General features: G+C 45.1%; 1 long non-coding RNA gene across 1 annotated transcript in view; it reads left to right on the plus strand.

Moving 5' to 3' along the window:
- The window catches only part of LOC131514714 (uncharacterized), a 30,359-nt gene extending 23,713 nt beyond the window's left edge, over positions 1-6,646 (plus strand). Inside the window, exon 2 of the long non-coding RNA XR_009263227.1 lies at positions 5,603-6,646. This is a non-coding gene — a long non-coding RNA (uncharacterized LOC131514714). The remainder of the gene's footprint in view (positions 1-5,602) is intronic.
- Positions 6,647-13,903: the final 7,257 nt, after the last annotated feature.

Raw genomic sequence — 13,903 nt, forward strand, 5'->3', positions numbered from 1 at the left:
TTATAACGGAGAATTGTGAACTATATTGGCTATTGCCAATAGCATTTGCAGATGCCCGCAATGAAGCAGGTTGGATTCTGTACATCAGCCGTCTTCTTGAGGTCCTGGCTCTGTCTTCTTTGAAGAACTGTAGTCATGTCACCTCCATAAGAAGAGGCTCTAACTGTCATACTTCTTTAAGTTTATATATTTTTAGAGAGAGAGAAAGGAGGGGGAGGGGCAGAGAGGGAGAGAGAGGGAGAGAGAGAATCCCAAGTAGGCTCCACACTGTAAGCACAGAGCCTGATGCAGGGCTCAAACTCACAAACCACATGATGACCTGAGCCGAAACCAAGAGCCAGATGCCTAACCAACTGAGCCCCCCAGGTGCCCTCTAACTGTCATGCTTCTGCATTTATCTGTGATTCCTGTGCCAATGGCATGAAGCTGTGTGACTTCACGGAGCCTCATTTTTCCCAACTAGGACATGAGTCTATCAGAAGTAATCACTGCACAGGACTCATGTGACCATTAAATAATAATGCCCAAAGCCTCTGTGTATGGCTCATCACAGAGTAAGCACTCAATAAACAACAGCTAACATTATCCCTCCAGTCTTGTTGGAGCCTGGTCTTGGGTCCTCTTCAGTGTCACGGTTATGAAAAGGTAAGCTTCTATCTTCTAGAAGCTCATGAGGGAACCTTATGATTTTCTTTAACTAACTCCTTACAAGCTGGTGCTAATTTACTTACGCCTCCCTTCATTAGCATTAAAGTAATGTCTCACACTTCCTTAAACCTAAAATTAAAATCAGGAGCTGCAGTTATTGCCCTCCGTTACAGGAGGCATAAATAAACTTCTCGGAGAGACTTAGAAACTTGCCTAGTTCAAGGTTAATTAGCTCTACATCTGCAGAGCATGTGCATAATGGAGCATTGCTCCCACCAACTTAGAAACCTCGTTATTAATAGACCTTTCAGTGCTTGGAAGCAGGCGATATCTCATCTCTAAGGGTTAAGGCATTTCTGCTCGTGTTGGGGCATGGGTGAGGGTGTGGTCCATCTGACCACAGTGATCAAGAGTTTCAACTTCATGGACACGTCTTCTTTGGGGAGTTTTCAGAATGTAGTCAGCCTTAGCAATAACAAGAACAAGGACTCACAAGGCAATAACAAGTGCAAAGGCTGTTTTGGACAAAACAGTCAAGTAGAATTTTTAGCATCCATCCTCTTTGGATCCTAGAATCTCAGCTAGAACAAGTCCAGTGGCCATTCTCTCTGCTGTTCTAAAAGCCAGGGCAGGTAAAAAGATTCTTTCGGGGCAGCACGGGAGGAGATTCTTTTTGGTACTGCCTTCTAGGACAAAGCGCTTTGAACAATTGTCAGTGCATGCTGTCTCCAGTTCCTTCTTTCTATTCTTTTCTGGGACCTCTTGCATCAGACATTTGTCCCCCACTCTACATCGGCTTTTGTGGAGATCAATGGTGACTTCCATGCTGCCAAGCCCAATGCTCTATGATCTTGTTTTACTGGACCCATCAGTGCATTTGACATGGTCAATCATCCTCTGCTGTTCCAGAAACATTCTTTGCTTGCCTCTCAGAAGCCTCCCGGTTTTCCTCTGGCCTCTCTAGCTGCTCCTCAATTTTCTTTGCTGACTTCTCCCAATATCCCAGACCTCTGATCACAAACCCAGGTTTTTGGACATCTTTTTTGATCTGCATGCCCTCCCTGGGTGGTCCAGTGTCATGATGGTAAATGCCACCAATATGCTGATGCCTTGCCGATTCCTACCTCCAGCTTGTATCTATTCCCTGTGATTCAGACTCGTATTGGGAATTGCTTATATACCATCTCTGCTTGGATATCTGTAGTAGGCTGAGTAACGGCCCTCGAGACCATATCAATGTCTTAATCCCTGCCATCTGTTATGTTATCTTAAATGCTGAAGGAAGACTGAGGATGTGATTATATTAAGATGGGGAGATTATGTAGAGATAGGGAGGTGATCCTGAATACCTGGTGGGTCCTAAACGAAATCACATGTAACTTTACATGAGGGATGCATAGGGGGATTTGACACGCAGAAGAGAAGAAGGCAATGTGACCACAGTGGCCAAGATGAGAGTGATGCAGTCACTTGGGACACCTGGGTGTCTCAGTCGGTTAAGTGTCCAACTTTGGCTCAGATCATGATCTCATGGTTCATGGGTTTGAGCCCCACATTGGTCTCTGTGCTGACAGCTCAGAGCCTGGGGCCTGCTTCAGATTCTGTGTCTCCCTCTCTCTCTCTCTGCCCCTCTCCTACTCTCCCACTCTCACACTCTGCCTCTCTCCGTCTCTCAAAAAAAAAAAAAAAAATGCAGGAGAGTAACACAGCCACAAGCCAAGGAATGCCAGCAGCCTCCAGAAGCTGGAAGAGGCAGGGAATGGATTCCCCCTTAAAGTCCTGGAGAGGGCATGGCCCTTCTGACACCTTGATCTTGGCCCAGTAAAACTGATTTTGGACTTCTGGCCTCAAGAACTTTGAGAAAATACACTTTTGTTGTTTTAAGCCACCTAATCTGCGGCAGTTTGTTACAACAGTCATGGAAAACTAATACCATATCTACTGGGCATCTGGAAGCCTAAGCTTCCAGGACCACACTCCTGGGATTCCCTGCAAACCTGCTCTTTTCATAGCTCTCCTTATCTCAGAAAAACGAAAATCCTGTACTGCTAGCTGCTCAGGCCAGAAACCCTGGAATCATCCATAACTTCTCTCTGCATTTCACATTTCACATCTCACTTAGTGAATCCTGCTTGCTTGATCTTCCAAATGTATCTAGAATCACCATCAGTGCCACTACCATCCTGAGTCATCATGTCCTGCTGGAATCATTGCAAAAGCCTCTAACTTGTCTCTCTGTGTCCTTCTCTTGCCCCAACACAGTTGAGAAGAGAGTGTGGCAGCCAGAGATCCTTCTGATGGCTCCCATGGCATTAAAAGCAGAAGCCAAGATTCTTATGACTTCCAGGCCCTCTTGGACTTGGCCCCAGTTACCTGCCTCAGTTCATCTCCATCCCCTGCTTCTCGGCAACTCTCCTTCCACACCAGCCGCTCTGGCCTTCTTCCTCTTCTGTACTACTCCTGCTGTGGGCCTTTGCACCTGCTGTTCCTTCTTCCTGGAATGCTCTTCTCCCAGGTAGCTGATGGCTCATCCTTCACCTCTGTCAGGTCTTTCAAATGTCACCTTCTCAATGAGGCCTCCCTGGTCATCCTGTGTCAGATTGCCCCCCCCCCCCAGTGTAAATGGTGCATCCTACACATCCCTGCTTTCATTTCATTCACTTATCTATTATGTTTTATTTTTTCCCCTCACCAGAATATGAGTTCCTTGAAGAAGTGGGTTTTTATTTTTATCCACTGCAATATCCCAATGCCTAAAACAGCACTGAACGCATAGTAAGTGCTCAGTCAATACTTGTTGAGGGACTGATTGAATGAATTTCCTGGTGGTCATTTTGGCCAGGAGAGTAGGGAGAGTCAGAGCCTTTCCCAAAGAATCTGTGCAACAAACACATGTTTTAATTGAGGTTCTCCAATGACTCCATCTCAGAAGACTTTTGTTAAGCAAAACATCCTTTGTTTAAAGTGAAAAGAGAATGATAATTCCTGAATTTTCTTTGACCTCAGCCATTCCCGCATTGGCTGTTTCTGTCCTTCATTCATAGGTGTTTTATTTCTCTAAGTTCTCCTACTCTTTTGAGTTTCCAGGGTTATATAAATTATGAGAAAACTAGAAATGCTCAGCAGAAACTGATGACAATCTAGGATCATTTTGCTTTTTAATGGTTTAGTATCAAAAACAAGAAAGCACTGTAAAACATTCTTCTCTTCAAGGTCATGTCTGGCCATGTGAGATCCTTAGCTCTGCACCTTGCATGGCTCAGTCAAGTGTCTAGTGAATAAAAGTAATTGCAAAGCACCTCGGCACCCATCACTCTCGATAAACCCGAGTCCTTTTACATATCCATGCTCTACACTGAAGCTACATTAAGAAATGTCACAACCCAGCAAAGAGTTGTAAATCAGGACTTACTACACCAGAATTTATGACATCAACTCCTGTCACTGCTACATGGAAAAGGAGAGAGTTTTGACCATTAGAAGACCTCATTGGTCTTCTGTGTCAGGTACCATTTCTAAGCACTCTAAAAATATTAGCTAATTTAATCCTCATAACAACTCCATGAGATAGGTAGCATTGCTAACCTCATTTTAAATGGAACTGAGGCACAAAGATTGATTTGCAGAGGCATCTGTATTAATTTTCCCAGGGCTGCTGTAACAAAATACTACAAACTCTGTGGCTCAAATAACAGAAATATATTGTCTCACAGTTCTGGAGGCCCGAAGTCTGAGATCAAGGTATCATTAAGGTCATGCTCACCCTGAAGACATCAAGCAAGGCTCTATTCCGGGCCTCTCTCCCAGCTTCTGGTAGCTCCTTGGCTTGTGTCCATGGAACTCCATTCTTCGTAAGAAAGTCTCCCCGTGTGTGTGTGTGTGTGTGTGTGTGTGTGTGTGTGTGTGCGCTTCCCCTTTTTATAAGGATACTAGTCATACTGGATAACAAGCCCACCCTACTCTAGTGTGACCTTACTTTAACTTAACTGATTATATCTGCCAACAGCTCTGTTTCCAAATAAGGTCACATTCTGAAGAACTAGGGAGTTCGGACTTCAACACAGGAATCTTGGAAGGACGTAACAGCAATCATCCACCAGTTAGTAAGTGGCAGAGCTAGGACTTGAACCCAGTTCTGTGTGTTGACACCACAACATGCTATGGCCTGTGCATGGACAGAGTATATAGTAAAAATGGTGATGGTGGTGGTACAAGGTGGGGTACTAAGTACTTGACCATGGTAGTTACAGTTATTGCCATTTTATGGTGTTCAGGGTATTTGCTCTCATGTTCTACCTTCATGGAAAAAAAAAATAGAACTATGGCAGATGTTTCATAATTTCAATGGATTTCATATGCTATTAATCGTTCTATTGCATTTCTGACAGTTTTTATGGTTCTCCTCTGGGATTTTAGAATGTTATGATGGGACATCATTGAGTAAAGGATGGGGGTAGGTGGGCATGATTCCCTCTACCCTGGGACTGGCCTGAAAGATAATAACTTATTTTTGCATTAATTAATTAGTAAATACTTACTGAGCTCTCCAATTTTGCTGGGCTGTGTGCTGGGCACAGGAATAACCTGTGGCCATGTCAGCATAAGGCCTTCCCTCTCAGAGCTCATAATTTCATAGCAGATGGGAAATTATGATGGACGCTGTGGAGAGTAGTTGCTGTAGGCTGCAGAGTTCCAAGATCAGAAACCATGCAAGGCAGGCAGTGGTGAAGAGCCAACTTTTAATATTGATGAACACCAAGTATGAAAAGCTCTGAATATACTTTCATACGTAAAACAAAAAACAATACTGTGGATACACGTGTATAGCATTTAGACTGCTCTCCTATTACTCAGCGATGAGAACGGTGAGGGGGTGGTGTGGGGAAAAATCAAAATGGCTGCTTTCCTATGTCCTTTCATTGTGATTTTTTTTAATGTTTATTATTTTTGACAGACAGAGAGACAGAGCATGAGCAGGGGAGGGGCAGAGAGAGAGGGAGACAGAGAATCTGAAGTAGGCTCCAGGCTCCGAGCCGTCAGCACAGAGCCCAACGTGGAGCTCGAACTCACAGACCGCGAGACCATGACCTGAGCTGAAGTTGGATGATCAACCGACTGAGTTAGTGTCAAGATCAAGCTAGAATACAAGCCACTGGACAGTTAACAAGTGTCAGGAGTCTTGTTTCTGCTCAAGATAGGATCCATTTTTATCTCAGTCCCCAAACACCAAAAATAGCTCTTTCCATCACATTCTTCCCTTCCTCCACTGCACCTCCACAGTGGTTCAGGGCACTGGTAGACCCAGAGAACACACCCAGAACAGATCTCAGGGCAGAGAGTGCGTGTAAAGCCAGTGCCCAAGTGACAGAAGAAGATCCAGCTGGCAGCCAGCCTGGTGCAGTGTGTGTAGGACACAAGAAGCAACGACTCAGCCTGGCAAGAAGCCAAAACAGGCAACAATCCTCAGAGGAGGGCCAGTCGAGACCGGGCAACACAAGGGGAAGAGAAATCTGAACACATCAGAACACAAACCAAGGATCTGGTTTTCACTAGTTCCTGAATGATAAAGAAGTAGAATTGTGTCTCAGATCCCAAGGCGTACCCTCATCTGAAGTTGTGTGTTTAGAGATTTCTAAGTAAGCTGTGTGGTAACATGCATCTAGTTCTCTTTCCAGTGTGTTGGTCTAGTCTTTTCCCAGGAAACACTTTTGGTATGTTCCTAAAGTCCTAAAGGACCCTCTCAGGGATCACTTTTGATGGTTGTCTAGATGGAGTTGACCCTACCTAATAATTCAATGCTATTCAGTGGCTGTAGCAGGAAAACTCAGAAAGCCACCTTCCCTCCAGAATGGAGCTTAAAGAAGTCTACTTCAGTCCGAGTCTGTTATACTTTGCACCCCTACTACCCAGCAGGGACTGTGTCTTGATTTTTACTTCCCACAGTGCCAAGTATTGTGCATGCTAGGCATTCGATAAATAAATATAAATATATAAAAACCATATGTTGAATTAAATTACATGTTCTGATATTATCAGTGAATTCTGCACATTTTGGGCAGGGGTTTTCAGATACCCTGTTCCATCTAGCTCCATAGGGCTACCAAGACCTATGAATCTTGACCATCTAACCACATCCTGTTGTGCATATGTACCAGCAACCAAAGTGCTTGCCAAGCAGTTGACTCTACCCAAGTCTCAAGTGATAAGAGATTACCCATGATGATATTGGATGGTTGTCTCTAGGGTCGTGGGAGGACTGCTGTTACTGTTTGTTAATCAGGTGTGAGCTGAGATGGTCCTTGCTGAATGTAGAAGAGGGCAGACCCCAAATGCACCTTTCACAGAAAAAAATCTCAACCTCCCAACTGGTCTTCAAACAAATTCTCTCACCTTATGAGGCAAGATGCTTGATACACAGAGTAAATAACCCCAGTTAAAAGACATGGCCATTAGTCAAGGTATAGATTTTAATTCTTCCTGAAAGGGTCAGAGGACCGCCACCCTCCTGGTGGGAGCTTTTAGTGTCATGAGTCTGGGTTGTGAATTCCGCAGTGGTAGGATGATTATTGTCCTCCAAAAGGCCGAGTCAGAAGAGCCTGGTTTCAGTCTGCCTTTGCCGCTCGCTCCCTCCCTCCTCCGTTCCACCCAGTTCTCGGAACTCACTTTACCAAAGTGTGGGCTTGTGAGGTCAATGACCTCCGGGATACCTACCTAGGTAGAGGTCAAGAAAACTTGGATGGAGTAATGGGTTTCAAATTTGAACTCTGTGTATATATCTAAAAGTCTCTATGACTGGTCACTCCTTTATATTGGCTAGATGAAATGCAAGCCAAATGATACAGATAAGTGTGAGATCCAGAGAAGCCACAGGCTTAGCCAGTGTTTAATGATGATACAGTCAGGTGGCACAAAAAAACCCCACAAAAGCATAGGGCCTTCATGGAAAGGCCCAGCTTCTTCCTACACGAGTCCCATATTGTGAGAAAAGGAAGGACCACTGAAGAAGCACCTTACTATTTAACCTCCCTGACTCCCCACATCCCTCATGGACAACCCCCTGCTGGTACTCATTGCAGACATCTTGTTCATAAAGAGGATGACCTGGGCCCAGTAGGTTTTCTCTTGTTCTTATGTTCAAATTATTAAGGTTGGGCTGGTACACAAAGAGGCAGTTGCCCTTGGGCTGGTCTGAGGATCAGATAAATGTGGGGTCATGGTTTGTGTGCACAGAGAAGGCAGGAGGAGGGATGGGAGAGAACGACAAGATGCCCACCATTGTTCCATCCCAGAAGATTCAATGCGATCTCTGCTGAAGGCTGTTTGGATGCCTCCTCTGTGGACTGGCATGCTCTTCATCTGGAAGACTTCCCTGCTTAAGATTCAGGAACCATCTAATTTACTCCTCACTAGGCAGATTTCTACACGTTCTAGGTCTTTGACACGGTCAAATACACAAGATGCACTAGAAAGGATCATAGGGTGAGAAAGGCACAGGAATCACAGTATTTAAGACTCAATGGTTAGTATAGACCACTCCCTCGAGAATGCCTGCTCAGGGATGCAGCACGCGCATGCGTGGTTGATCTCCCTGGGGCCTTGCTCGTGCAGGAGGAGAATCTGATCTTAGCAGTGCCTTCTTTCCTCTCACTCATCATTCCTCTGCTATTCTGCAGTTAGTAGGGGTGCACCCGTTGTGTACCAAGCACTGTTCTCTTTCAGCTTCTCCTCCTCTGTTTCCAAGTGATCGTTATCAGTTCAGGGAAGTCAAAAGTCACGGTCTTCAGGAAAAGAGTAGCCTCAACCCATCCGTAATCTCGGAATAATTCTACAAAGATGTGATTATTTTACTTGTGTTTGACACAATTTGACACCAGTGATTTAGAGAAGGTGACCGTGTCCTGGGTCTGGGACAGTACGCTCATTTAAAATCATATATGCAACATTTTTAAAAATGTAAAATAAAATCATTTATGCATGTATGCATTCCACGGACTTAGGCACCCACTGTGCCACCAAACTTTAATTAACTCTTCTGAATTAACCTCCTTCCTCTTCAGGCTTTTTGTGATATGGCCCCACCCTACCTATCTGATCCTACTTCCCACACAAGTATAACCTCTTTCACTGTGTTCACACGAGGGTAGATCATAAGCGTGCTGCTGCAAACCAGCATATGGTGCTTGCTGTCCACCAAGTCCGCTCTCCGTGATGCTGTTGGTCCTTACTATACCGCATCTCACCGTGGCGAGCGTGCAGCGCATCTCCGATAAAAATGTGGCTCCACAGATTCATCCGTGAAGCCACAATCTTTGAACACCCACAAGATCATCAATAAGGAGCTGCCTGATGCAAGAGAAAAAGGGGAAATGCTGAGAAACAGGAATCTAGGGCAGTTTCTGCTTTGAATTTGGGACTGAAGCTAATTTAAAAGGCTGCCAGAAATCTGGAACCACTTTGCTGGCTGGAAGTCGTTGGTGAAAGCACAGAAAAGAGTGTTTCCTTTTTCTCGTGGCCAGTTTGTAACATCCTGGAAACGGCCCTTGGACCCCAAGTCTCTGTTCTCCATGCCCTGATGCCTTCATTGGGGCCACGTCTTTTTGTGTCATTGGGGTGTCCTCTCCCCAAGACTGAAATTAACCTCAACCTCATTACATTCCTTCAAGTCCTGCCTATTCCTCCCAATATGTGGACCAGTATTGTTAATCCTCTTCTTTATTCTGGCTCCTAATTCATGATCATCCTTTCCTCCTTCCCCAGAGATGAGCTGAAAGCGTACCAACATCAAAATGATCTTCCTCCAAAGTATTTATTAAATGACTCTTTGCAGGCAGTTCTGGGCTGGGCAGAGCACCAAGTGAGTTCAGGGAGCAAGGTCCATGCCCCTCCGGGTGTCTCACCCTTCTATAAACACCAACATGGATAGAATGTTGGCCAGTTAATAAGTACTTTCTTTCTCTTTACTCTTTCCTGTGCATTATTTCCTTTTGTTGTTTTGTCAGCAAAATGAGAATAGGATCACTTGCCTCACAGAGCTCTTTAGAGGAATAAATGAAGTAATTTACCCAAAAGCACTCTGACAACTATAAGGGCTCATCTACATGTTTGACATTATTTTAAGCACCCTGCATAATACCTGGCACCTTGGGTGCTTGATCATTTTTTGTTGAAAGAATCAGTGAATGAGTGAAAACAAACAAACAAATATAGCCTCTACACTCTGGTTAGAGTCAGGTTGGCAAGAATCAGGTTGGGAACACTCATGAAATACCATGAGAACTGTGTGACTGTACCTCATTGATGGAGATGCCCTTTTTGTTCTTTTTTTTTTTTTTTTTTTTAATTTTTTTTTTCAACGTTTTTTATTTATTTTTGGGACAGAGAGAGACAGAGCATGAACAGGGGAGGGGCAGAGAGAGGGGGAGACACAGAATTGGAAACAGGCTCCAGGCTCCGAGCCATCAGCCCAGAGCCTGACGCGGGGCTCGAACTCACAGACCGCGAGATCGTGACCTGGCTGAAGTCGGACGCTTAACCGACTGCGCCACCCAGGCGCCCCAGAGATGCCCTTTTTGAATAGCAGCAATGATCTGGAACATAGTTGAAAACCAGTGTTCCCAGATGAGCCAGAATAAATGCATGTACTAGAGCGCATGCCCCTTATTCGTTAAGGAGGGTTTCAAACATAAATGATTTATTTTTATGATTTTGCTCATTCTTCTAACAGACATGTTCCTCTGGGCTCCTAAACTCACAGCAACACTTCAGAGCAAGTGGAAGGTGGGAGCTTCTTGCTAAAGGGACTTTACTGTGGGTCCCAGAGGTATTGCTGTAATACAGCCAGTTGTCATAATTGATATTTTTAATGATGGTCATTGGTGATCAAGTGATACCTACAGTAGATTTTGCATTTTCTGCAATCATTTAAATTAAATAACACATTTTAGAAGTGTTAAAAAGGAAAGAAACTTACACGCTTAAAACGTCAAGTCCAGTGGTTAGAAAAATGTTGGATAAGGGTAGCATGGCCAAATCAGCAGATGTGGGAGCTATGCTGTCCAGGTTCAGTGCCTAAGTGCCGCGAAGCAGAGGCTTTAAGCAGAGGCTATTCACAGTGGCTGTCTCTTCTCAGAGGAGAGGGTTGAACAATAATAACAGTTGGTATAGCAGGTGACTTACTCTGTGCTCTGCACTATTCTGGCTTTGTCTGTATTAACACATTAAATCCTTGCAACGACTCTCCGAGGCAGCCTTGCTGTTATCAGTCTTTTGAGGATGATGGAACTGAGACGCAGGGCAGTTAACTTGCCCAAGGTCACACAGTGGTGGAGGTCAGTCTGGCTCCAGACTCTGTGCTCCTCGTCACTGTGCTCATTGCTTCCCCAGGTTTTAAATGAGGAGAATAAAACTCATTGATAAGGGAGAACAATAGAAGCAACGCGCTGAGTGGGAATAATGAAGGAAAAAGGAAATATTAAGACAGTATGTTAACAACTGTGAGATTGCAAAGAAGCTGCTGTGAAAAAAATCCATGAAAAAAAACTGTGGTTTGGGGAATTGTCTGAATGCTGTCCCAGGAGAGACCATCATTCAAAAATAGCGCACATCATATATAGCAGGGATGACAAGGATTCCATACTGTGTGTGTGTGTGTGTGTGTGTGTGTGTGTGTGTTTTGCTGAGGGTCACAGTCAAGAGACTTTGAAAGCCCTTGTGCTATAGAGTTTAATGCTCCACCAGAACAAAACTGGCCAGAGTGACCAGCAATTAGGCTCAGATTTGCTGTCTCGCTGCCCTGCTGGTCTCTGTGATCCGAGAGCTACATCCTTATTGCCTGCTGCTATTTCCAAAGGGAGAGACCATATCTGACCGACTTGCTTGGGCTCACCAGAGGCTCTGATGGCAGGCCGTTTCCTTAGGTCGATCATGAAGTGCATGAAAAACCACTCAGGCCATAAGCAAACGTGGATCCAGCACCTACCATGTGAGGTCCCCTGTGTTAGGCTACTCGGGCTCTTGTAGTTTGGATTTAACAATGGTATGTTAAGCGATGTAATAATGTAAATTTTAAAAACGGCAGACGGGAAAATTTGTCTTGAAATGGGAGCAAGAAAACAAAGTCCTTTCCCTGCTTGTCTCTGTAGCTTGACAAGCTTCAGCTTAAGCATTGGCTTGAACTCTGTTTTCATTTCCAGTGGGGTATGCTCGGAGTTGGCACACAAATTCCACGTGTGAATGGTGTGGGAGTTGAGAAAGTTGCAGTGCTGTGTCTCTCTTTAAAATTAACAGTGGAATCCTTATGAGAGCAGTGTAGGCTCTGGAATGTGCCCCACACGGTTCTCTAACTGCATAATTAGGGAGTTCTCCATAATAAAATAGTCCTCATTCTTGCCCAAATTGGCACCCCCTCCTCCACGGCTTCCTTCGAGAGGCAGCTGACTGACAGCTGCTCTTCAGGCTCCTCCAAGCCTAGAATTTTGCCGTCAGCATCATATCCACACCCTGGTCATTAGAGTCTCTCAGGTGAGCTTTATGGATGTGTCTGCCTGCTCTGAAGTCCTGTTGCCATTAGCTTCCTGGCTGTTCTGAATTCACCGTGCATACCTCACCGATCTACGGGACGTGCACACACTCCCCTGGGCGAGATCAGTCCCCAGTGGCTCACTGCTACCTTCGTAGGGAAAAGCTCTCTACACAAACCTGCTTGTCACGGAAGCTTGCTGAAAATGATGCATACGAAGATGCAGAAGGAGTGCTTCAAAACCTAGGTGATGAAAAGCGAGAATGGAGACAAGCATTCGTACGCTGTACAAGATTCCAGAAAGGCACATGCATGAGACACAGAGATGTGCTCATCCCAGGGTGTCTTTTGGGAAGGAGTTGCATACTGTCAGAGCCATTGGGCCTCTCAGTGAGGACTGCTCCCCACCCAAGGTCTCACTCTTGGGGCAGCCCAGAGCCTGGGACTGAGCGAGGTAGAGAGACAAAGGCCCAGCCACTTGGCTTCACCTGGGGTAACTGTGACAGGCAACACTCCCCTCTGCCCCAATAGCCCCACTCCCTGCAAGGGAGCGCCTCCCTGCCCAATCCAGCTTCCTCCCCTTCCTTCTGTAGGTGTTAATCTCTAATAAACATTTTGCACCCCAAGCTCCCTCTCAGCGTCTGCTTCCAGAGAACTCACCCTGTGCCATTAAGGGTAGGATGTTAATAAATATTGCACTAAGATATTGATTAGTTTGTCTATATGCTTATACATTCATAAATTCAGGATGACTGAATTTTTAAAAAAAAATCATCTCCTGGGGGAAATTGGGTATCACCTCATGAGCAAACTCTTATTTGCATGTACTCGGTATTCCCATTACTATTGTATTCAGGCTGGTTCACTCCCTGTCCTCACATCCCATGTGCTGACCCCTGTGTCCCATCCCATCCCACTCATTCCTGCTCTGAAGCTCTGCTCCATGCTGTTCCCTTTACTGCAAATGCCCTTCCTTCCACTCTCTTGTACATCTAAATCCTACTTATTCTTTAAGGTCTTCAAGGAAGGTACTACATATCTTCCACGAAGACCTCCTTGCCTTAAGTAGCCCTTTCTTTCTATTCCTTTATTTTTTAATTAGATTTTATTGTGTTTCAACAACATGAGTCGGTTAAGTGCAGCTCCTCTCTAATTGTTCGTGTGAATTAGATGCCGAATTCATACCTCCCAGTACCTGATATTGCATAGAACGTAAGGTTGTTACCTTTTTAAATCGCAGCTATTAGCATCGCTGGGGAGTTGTGTTGGATAGAAACGAGCTCTGGGAGCCACGCTTTGGCAGGTAGCAGAGTTGGTGTCAGCTCTGAGAGCACAGTTATGTGATGCGAGAGTGATGGACTCTCCTGGGAGATGAACTGATGACTGTCATTCCCAAATCCGAAGTGGGCAACATGGCCCCACAGGCAGGTGAAGTGTAACACACCATTCCAAGCACAGGAGGTCAGGAGTAGGAGTAGGAGCAGGGAGAGGGAGAGCTGGCAGTTAATACCAATGACTCCTGGGTTAAGGTTTCCCCGGGGCAGCCCGTCTCAGCTGTGGCTGCATGTTGGAGTCAGCTGGGAAAGCTTTAAAATCCTGGCACCTGGATCTCACCCCTGCAGATGCTGATGTCATTGGTCTGAATTGGGTCCTGGGATATTTAAAAGATCCCCCAGTGATTCTAATGGTAGCAAAATTGAGCTTTCCCTTTCAAAGCCATGGCTTTAAGGAAAAACG

The sequence above is a fragment of the Neofelis nebulosa genome, chromosome 6 (genome assembly GCF_028018385.1).
Source record: "Neofelis nebulosa isolate mNeoNeb1 chromosome 6, mNeoNeb1.pri, whole genome shotgun sequence".
Lineage (NCBI taxonomy): Eukaryota > Metazoa > Chordata > Mammalia > Carnivora > Felidae > Neofelis > Neofelis nebulosa.